Consider the following 9,118-nt stretch of genomic DNA (forward strand, 5'->3'; position numbering starts at 1 on the left):
CCTTTGATGTGGTTCATAATCTGTATATAGAGTATTGCTTTAGACTTATTTTTAAGCCCTTGATTGCCTTGTTAGGTTTAGTTATGCCATCTGTTGGTTATTGTTTGCCAATGGTATAAAGTGTGGGGTGGGGACCGCGTGTCCCTGGGAGCGAGTACACAAGGTAACGTGTCTGATTGCATTTAACATGGAAAATGCCAGCGCAATCCTTGTTGTCCTCAATCCAAGTTGTCGCACAGCCTCCTCGTGGCACCCCTGGATAGTTACCTGTCACCCGCTGGGTAATGAACTAATAGTGCGTACGGGAGTCTCATCCCCAGGACTTTAAATTTGGGTTGTGCACAGGGTATGGTATCCGTCACGTAAAATCAGCCACCAATGAAGGACGCAAGAGTGCCTCGGAACTGGAAACCGAATAACGTTGACGACCAATGCAAACGATTAAAGGACTATGATTTACGGATATGCACCTGGAATGTCCGGACCCTCTATAGGGAAGGTGCCTCTATCCAACTGGCGGAAGCCCTCAATAAATGTAAGGCTGACGTCACCGCCATCCAGGAAATGCGATGGACAGGACAAGGCTGCTCTAAAAGAGCAAACTGTGATGTATACTACAGCTGCCATGCAAATAGACGTGAATTTGGATGCAGTTTTGTGGTAAGCAAGAGACTATCAAAATTAGTCCAGCGATTCACACCGGTGAACGAAAGGCTTGCCACACTACGTGTCAAGGCAAAATTTTTTAACATCACGCTAATCTGCGCTCACGCGCCGAGAGAAGAAAAGAACGACTTGACCAAAGATACCTTCTACGCGAGACTCGAGAAAATTTATGACCACAGTCCCGCCCACGACGTTAAAATTGTTCTCGGGTATTTTAATGCAAAGGTCGGAAGAGAAGAAGTCTTTGGTCCAACTGTCGGAAAATTTAGCCTCCATTAATCAACCTCCAACAACGGTCTAAGGCTAATTGATTTCGCTGCGGCGCGAAATATGGTAGTATGTAGCACCAGATTCCCACACCGTGATATTCACAAGGCAACGTGGCTATCTCCCGTTCAAGCAACACGAAACCAGCTTGATCACTTCGTGATTGACGCAAGGCACGCTTCTAGTGTGCTGGACGTACGTTCATTCCGTGGTCCAAACCTCGACTCAGATCACTACCTTGTCGTAGCCAAGGTACGCATGCGGCTTAGTACCGCCAACAATGTACGCTCCAATGTTCAGAAAAAACTAGACGTTAGTAAGCTGCGATCACGAGAGACAGCCGAAGTCTTCGCCGCTCAGCTCTCTAGCCGATTAAACAACCAACCCTCCCGTCCCGATAATGCCGGTAGTCAATGGGGACATATCTCTCACTCCCTGCGCACAACAGCGGAAGATGTCCTTGGTTTCCAACGTCCCCCACGACAAAACTAATGGAACGACGAAGAGTGTCGCCAAGCTACTGCTGCGAAGAACGCGGCCTATAAAAGGACCCTGCAGTCAGCGAACCGTGCATGAACAATATCGGGAGATGAGGAAGGTAGAGAAGTGCCTATTCAGACGGAAGAAACGAGATCAAGAAAGGCGCGAGCGAGAGGAAATCGAAGTGTGTAGAAATAGGAATGATGCCCGTAAATTTTATCAAAAAGTCTGACTCAAGGCTTTAAGCCTGGTGCATCAACCTGTAAGGACGAAAATGGTAATCTAGTTACAGATACGCAGAATGTACTGAAAGTATGGAAGAAGCATTTCTCCAAACTACTATCTGGCGATGATAACATCAACTCTGCCATTGAAAAAATGCCCTCTGTATCCGCAATCGAAAATGATGACGTTGAAATTCCACCACCTAGCCATAAAGAAGTGCGTGTTGCTATACAGCGACTTAAGAACAACAAAGCGGCAGGCGCAGATGGCCTGCCTGCTGAATTGTTTAAGGCCGGCGGCGATATGCTGATAGGGTGCATGCATCAGCTTATCTGCAGAATATGGTTAGATGAAAGTATGCCCAGCGATTGGAATCTCAGTACCCTTTTTCCTGTCTTGAAAAAAGATGACCGACGATTTGCGCCAACTATAGCGGGATTAGCCTAATACCTGTCGCGTACAACCTAATACCTGTCGCGTACAAGGTTCTTTCAACTGTACTGTGTGAAAGGTTGAAGCCACATGCCAACTCACTGATTGGACCTTATCAGTGCGGCTTTCGACCCGGTCGCTCCACCATTGATCAGATATTCACACTGCGACAAATCCTGGAAAAAGCCCACGAACATAACATCGACACTCATCACCTTTTTGTCGATTATAAAGCAGCTTTCGATAGCCCCATTAGGGATCACGTTTACGCCGCAATGTCTGAGCTCGGTATCCCTGCAAAATTAATTCGACTTTGCAGAATGACGCTGAGTAATACCCGTAGCTCCGTCAAGGTAGGATCGAGTCTCTCTGAACCTTTTGATACCGTGCGAGGCTTCAGACAAGGTGATCCCTTATCATGTGACCTCTTCAATTTCGTCATGGAAGTGATCATGCGCAGGGCAGGTGTTCATCGTAATGGAACAATATTCTACAAATGTGTCCAGCTCCTTGCTTACGCCGACGACATTGACATCATTGGGCGTAGCAAGCGTGATGTTACAGCTGCTTTTGCTGCTATCGAAAAGGAATCTGCAAGAATGGGTTTAGCGGTGAATGAGGGAAAAACGAAGTATATGTAGGCTACTGGTAGAAATGTGCGTCGCTCGGACACCGGGCTAGTGGCTGGCGACTATACTTTCGTATCTGTCAACGGATTGTTTTACCTTGGCGCCGCCGTAACAAGCAACACCGATATCAGCCTGAAGATCATACGAAGAGTCATTATTGCTAATAAATGCTACTATGGGCTCAGTAGGCAATTGGGATGTAGAGCCCTCTCTCGACAAACGAAAGTTACGCTCTATAGGTCGCTCATCCTCCCTGTGCTTCTGTATGGCGCAGAAGCATGGACGTTATCACAGAATGATGAAGCAACACTGGGAGTGTTTGAGAGAAAAATTCTTCGTAAGATCTTTGGTCCTCTACGAGTTGGCGACGACTACCGCATTAGAATGAACCACGAGCTGTACGAGCTTTATCACGACATTGATATAATTCAGCGCATTAAAATCTAGCGGCTTCGCTGGCTTGGTCATGTCGCGAAAATGGATGAAGACGCTCCGGCGAAAAAGGTGTTTGAAGCAGTAGTTGGCGGAAGAAGACGAAGAGGTAGACCGTGTCTCCGGTGGAGTGATCAAGTTGAGGGAGCACTAACTGGACTTGATATACGAGACTGGAGAAGGCGCGCACGCAGCAGAGGCGCCTGGGGGGACATGCTGCGTTAGGCCGAAACTCGGTAACGGGTTGTTATGGCCACATAAGTAAGTAAGTAAGTAATGGTATAAAGTGTTTGATTATTATTTGTTTCATTGTTTGTTGGTTTATAAGCTACTATTGAATAACGGCGTTAAGATATATAATTGAATATTATACCATATATCGTCATTTTTTTTGGACGAATATTTGCAGTAATTTATCAATTAGATAAATTCAATAAACTTTAAATTTAATTACATTATGTACAAATGGCTTGCGAAATATCTAACCTTCTCGATTTTATAGACGAAATTTTAGTTTTAATATTTTATTAAGGGGAGTGATTATTTCAACACTACTGTACACTTCTGAACAACTGCCCTGCTGATTCTTACTTCTTTTTTAGGCCGTTCAACTTTTCTTCAATCCAGACAGTAGGGTCATATTGTGCTGATATAACATCTTCCCATTGACCTCATTGACCTCACACGCATGTATGTGTATGTATGTATCGGTGTGCGTACAGTTTATTATAATTCCGCTGGCTTGACGAAACTCATTGCATAAATTGATCTTAGGTAAGCGTGCATTATTGGACCGGTTGCTCAATGTCTGCATATTGGCGTGCAACATTCGCATAATCCATATATGTTGTTTATTGATTCGCAACATAAGTAAAGATGTATGGTGCGGTATGTATGTATTGCCCAGAAGAGTTTTGTAAAACTGGCCTTATTGTAGAAGAAGAATTTAAGGCCTATATGAGTCAGGAACACTCTAGGGATTTGACCCTAGACATGGCCTCTAAACTCCCACTACTAGCGTCAGCGAAAAGAGCGTTATCTGATGATATGATCACGCCAGCGGGTAAGAAACCCAAACATTGCATCTCAATCTAGGGATCGAACAGACCTAGGTTCAGTCAAGTAGCAAGTCAGGCCAAGGGGTTCAAGGTCAAGGGTTTGTTCCTCCTGACTTGGCTAAGTGACCCCTAAATTGGGGAAAAATTGTACAGCTACAAAAGGACTCCATTGAGTTACCTTTCTGACGAGATTAAAACCGATTTTGAAGATTGTTTTCTTCGCACGGGGTGGCTCATGGTGGTGTGTTGTAAGGACCAAACGGCTATGTGAGTCTGCTGCAGTGATTGCAACTCTGAAAACACTAAGATCCTAGCCTTAATTAAGATCCAGAACAAGCTTAATGCAAGCACTTGCTTTCATTACGGATCAGCAGAAACTTCATTGGTAAGCACTGGGGCCTAAATCCTAAACTCAACTTCTAGATGTACACATTTATTGTTACGTCAATTGTTACTTATGGATCATTCATTTGGTACAAGAAAGGTCAGCTATAGACAGTGATATGTAGCTATGAAAGCCGCAAAGACTTGCCTGCATAATGTTAAGTGGAGCAATGAGAAATACCCCGACAGCAGCTCTTGAAGTTGCATTGGGATCCTCCCACTTCATCTACTTGTCAAAAAGGAAGCAATGACTTTTATAGATAAGCTACAGTTGACTAATAATCGATCAACAAGATCACTCGATAACTCCCTTTAAGGTAAGGAAATGCAAAGAGAGGAAAGACTAAACATCACCATATTTGACATTTGCTCACCTAAATTTAAATTCCACCAAGAGCTCCTGACTGACTGGGAACGGAATATGCCTCCATTCGTTGGGGACTACCATCTGAGGTACACGGCTGGTTCCAAAAAATGGATCGAGTGGGGACAGGAGTATATGAAGTTAATAGCATTGACAGACGAGCTCACTAAATTATCATTAAGCAGCCTTAAATGATCATTTTAAAAATACCCTGACAGACGGTATAAATTATCTTAAGAAGTTGCTGTATGTTTTTTGTTATTGAAAAAGCAAGAGAATTTTATATTCAAAATGGATAAGCAAGAAAAATTAAAGAAACTTGCTTTAATTATATATAAAATATATAAAAAAAATATAAAATATATAAAAAAAATATAAAATATATAAAAAAAATATAAAATATATAAAAAAAATATAAAATGTGTAAAAATATAACGAGTACTTACATTTACCAATGTTTTCAAATATGTTTTGTTTACATTTTGACAACCAAATAGCTTGAAATTTGTTCCATTTTTTATTTCGTTTCACTTGCATATGCAGCATTACCATTCTAAAAACCTAAATGACGAATAAATTAGGTTAAATTCGGTCATTTAAAGACCATAAATGATCATTTAAAACTGCTAAATGAGCAAATAAATTATAATTTAGCTCCCGTCTGTCAATGCTACAAGTCAAAAATGAAAATATTTGCGAGTATGAGTCAATAAAACTTAGTTTTTCAGGTCGAAGTACACGCAATTGAACTTTGTCTGAGAAAATAAAGAGAAACCTATCACTAGAAAAAACATATATATTTTCTGACAGCAAATCAGCATTCCTAACACTACGTTCATCTCGACTGCCTGCACAACTAGTGTGGGAATGCCTTCAACTTCTCAAAGATTTTGCTGAAAGGAACAACGTTCCTTTAATATGGATCCCAGGACACAGCGGATTTGAGGGAAATGAGAAGCCGATAAACTACCCAGAAAAGGGGCGGTCTCATATCCTGGGATATGGATCCCAGGATACAGCGGATTTGAGGAAAATGAGAAGCCGATAAATTACCCAGAAAAGGGGCGGTCTCATATTATTTTGGCACAAAACCATTTTGCGGTCCTTTATGGAGCTTTTTTAAACTTGAAATTAATGAATGGCTGAAAAAAGTATCTCAGACTGATTGGGATAATGTAATTGCCTGTAGACAAGCTAAAGAATTTATACCAAATTGATCAAAAGCCGAAACTAAGAAACTTCTAATGCTGAACAGAAATGGCATCCACTTGTCATCTATCAAATCTAGGTATTACAAAGATCCTCGACTCTAAAAGAGCGCCGAAAGGAAAAAGGACCACAAAGAGCTTGTCTCACCAGAAATGAGCACCATAATGGTGCTACAAGTGAAACTGCACCATGCGAAGGGAGTATCGGTTACTTTGTGCAGAACTTTCGCCCTAAAAGGTCTAATCATACCGTCCCTCCAGAAACCATAGGCAGTCAGATGGCATGTAAGAGGACTTCAACATCATTCAAATAAGTTGATATATAAACGTGGCGTAGAGTCACCTATAACTAATTTACTAATAAGCAAATGTTCCAATTCAAGATTTCATCCAGTGGGACTTGGTTTCGGTCATTTTTGAGTCCTGATGGAGTGTGGCATACAAGAGATCGGCCTACTTTTCAGACGATGCAGATGAAGAACTACCTGAAGCAGTAGTAAACTTGATAAGTCACTGTGTTTCTAATAATTAATATATATAATTTTATAATTGCTAGCGATGCCAATGCGCACCGCGCCTTATAGGGTAGTTCTAATATAAATAGAAGACAACAGAAGCTATTAGAATACTTGAGTAGTAATACATCAGCATTGAACAATGGTTCTTACACTGTCTAACTAATTTATCTCCAATTATGTTGTTAACTGAATGGTCTCAAAGGAAGCTTATTTATCTGGCCATCAGCAAATTCTAGATCGCATATTCATACAGAATTTCCTAAGATTCAACTTCTTCGCAAAAATCAATTCGCTCACTCCAAAGAGAAGTCTACCGAATTGATCTTACATAACTTAACATGTAAAATTAAAAAGGCCCACAAAAATTTCTATTAATGGTGATGGGGGTGGGAACAAAGCGCATACTCGCGGATGAGACTAGCGATAACCTTTGTGACTAGGGTCACGAAAGCCGCGGTTATAAAGGGTAATGGTATGGAGATTACGGTCGTACTCATCAAAGTAGTGGGACAAATATTGGGGGAAGTTTGTAGCGCAAGACTTGAATGAAGTCTTCAGGGAGGGTATTAGGGATGGGTAACCGAGTGAGGTAACTACGGGCAAGTAGTAAAAAATTAATATTGCAGGCAGACTTTTAACACTTCGGTTAAAAAGTCTACAGACTAACAATATGCTCTTACTGCTTAATTAGTAAATGTAAGTTCCGTCAATTTTGTCAGAGGCATCACAAATTTGTGCAACATGACGTTGTCATAATAGAACACAACTTCTTTTCTGTTGATTAATTTTGAGCGCTTTTCCCTAATTACTTCGTTCAAGCGGTCGAGTTATAAGTAGTAGATGACCGAGTTAAAAGTTCCACTACGCTGGAGCAGTTCGTAATAGACAATTCCTTCCCAATCCCACCAAACCCTCTACAAAACCTTGTTTGGCATCGAGCTTTGAAATCGTTTGTGGAGGGCCACTGGCGTTGGACCATGATCGGTTACGTTGGATATTTTTGTATTTAAACAGTTATAATTCAATTTAATAATGCTTTCATTTCGTTGCCTTTCATCAGTGCTTTACTGAGAGTAATTCGATTAATCAAATTTCTTTGCGTTGATTCATGTTAACGCATTCGCTTCCGAAAAACGTTTATAAACTTCTAAAATCCTACGCAACTCACGGAAATATAGGGTTAGATACAAATTTTTACTTCGTAATAGTACAATATCAACGCTGGAGTTCATCAGGTTGGTGTGCTTGGATCTTTTCTGTACTTAATCTACACAGTTGACATTCCACAATACCCAAACAATTTGCTGACAACGTTCGCAGACGACACTGCTATAGTCAGTACCGACCGTGGCTGCACTATAGCATTACAAAACTTATCCAGGCATCTTGGTTTGATTGAAGATTAGCTTGCCAAATTCAGAATCAAGGGAAATCACACTAAATGCGTTCAAGTAACTTTTTCTTTAAGGAAAGAAACATGACCTGCAGTTGAAATCAATATTGTGGACATAGCTCAATCACTTTTTGTGAAATATCTGGAAATTCATCTAAATAGAAGGCTCACGTGAACAAGTCATATTGAAGCCAAAAGATGCCATTTAAATCTTAAATATAAGTTATTGTACTGGCTTTTAAACCGTAACTCTAAACTCAGTCTCGATAAGAAATTGTTAATTTACAAATCAATATTAAAGCCAAATTGAACCTATGGTATAGAGCAGTGAAGCTCAGCGTGCAAGACAAATAAAAAAAAATAATATTTTCCGACAAACTACGTGCGCTCCGTGGTATTTCAAAAACAAAAACCTACACAAAGACCTAAATCTTCCAACTGTGGAAGAAGTTATTCACCAATATACACTAAAATTCCGAGACAGACTCAAGTCCCATTAAGTCCCACTAAATCGCCTTAGAAGAAAATTGATAAATACGAATACCCTAGCTCAATAGCATACATATTAGTTTTTTAAGATTCGCAAAATTGTCAATTTCTATTTACATTAAGACTGAAAAGTTTTCGGAAATTCTCATTTAAAATTCGCGCGCTGTATATTTTTCGATATTTTAAGTTTATGTAGTTTGTCAGCACTGTCCTTAATTACTATGCCAAAAATGAGCGCGATCTGTCAGACAGTTCGTTTACGGCAGCTGTTGAAACCAGTTCACCTCAGTAGTGCGTTGCGAAATGTCTTCGACGGTCGTACGACCGTCCTGGAAGGCTTTGTACCACTCATAAACTTGAGTTTTCGATAAAACTGATTCCCCATAAGCCTTTTGTAGCATTCGCAACGATTCTGCACACGAAATTTCGTTCGAAACACAAAATTTGATGCAAACTCTTTGTTCAATATTTTTTTCCATTGTTTTTTTCGCAACGCCCTACTGAGGTGAACTGGTTTCAACAGCTGCCGTAAACGAACTGTCTGACAGATCGCGCTCATTTTTGGCATAGTAA

This window comes from Teleopsis dalmanni, chromosome 2 (assembly GCF_002237135.1).
Source record: "Teleopsis dalmanni isolate 2A chromosome 2, ASM223713v2, whole genome shotgun sequence".
Taxonomy (NCBI): Eukaryota; Metazoa; Arthropoda; class Insecta; order Diptera; family Diopsidae; genus Teleopsis; species Teleopsis dalmanni.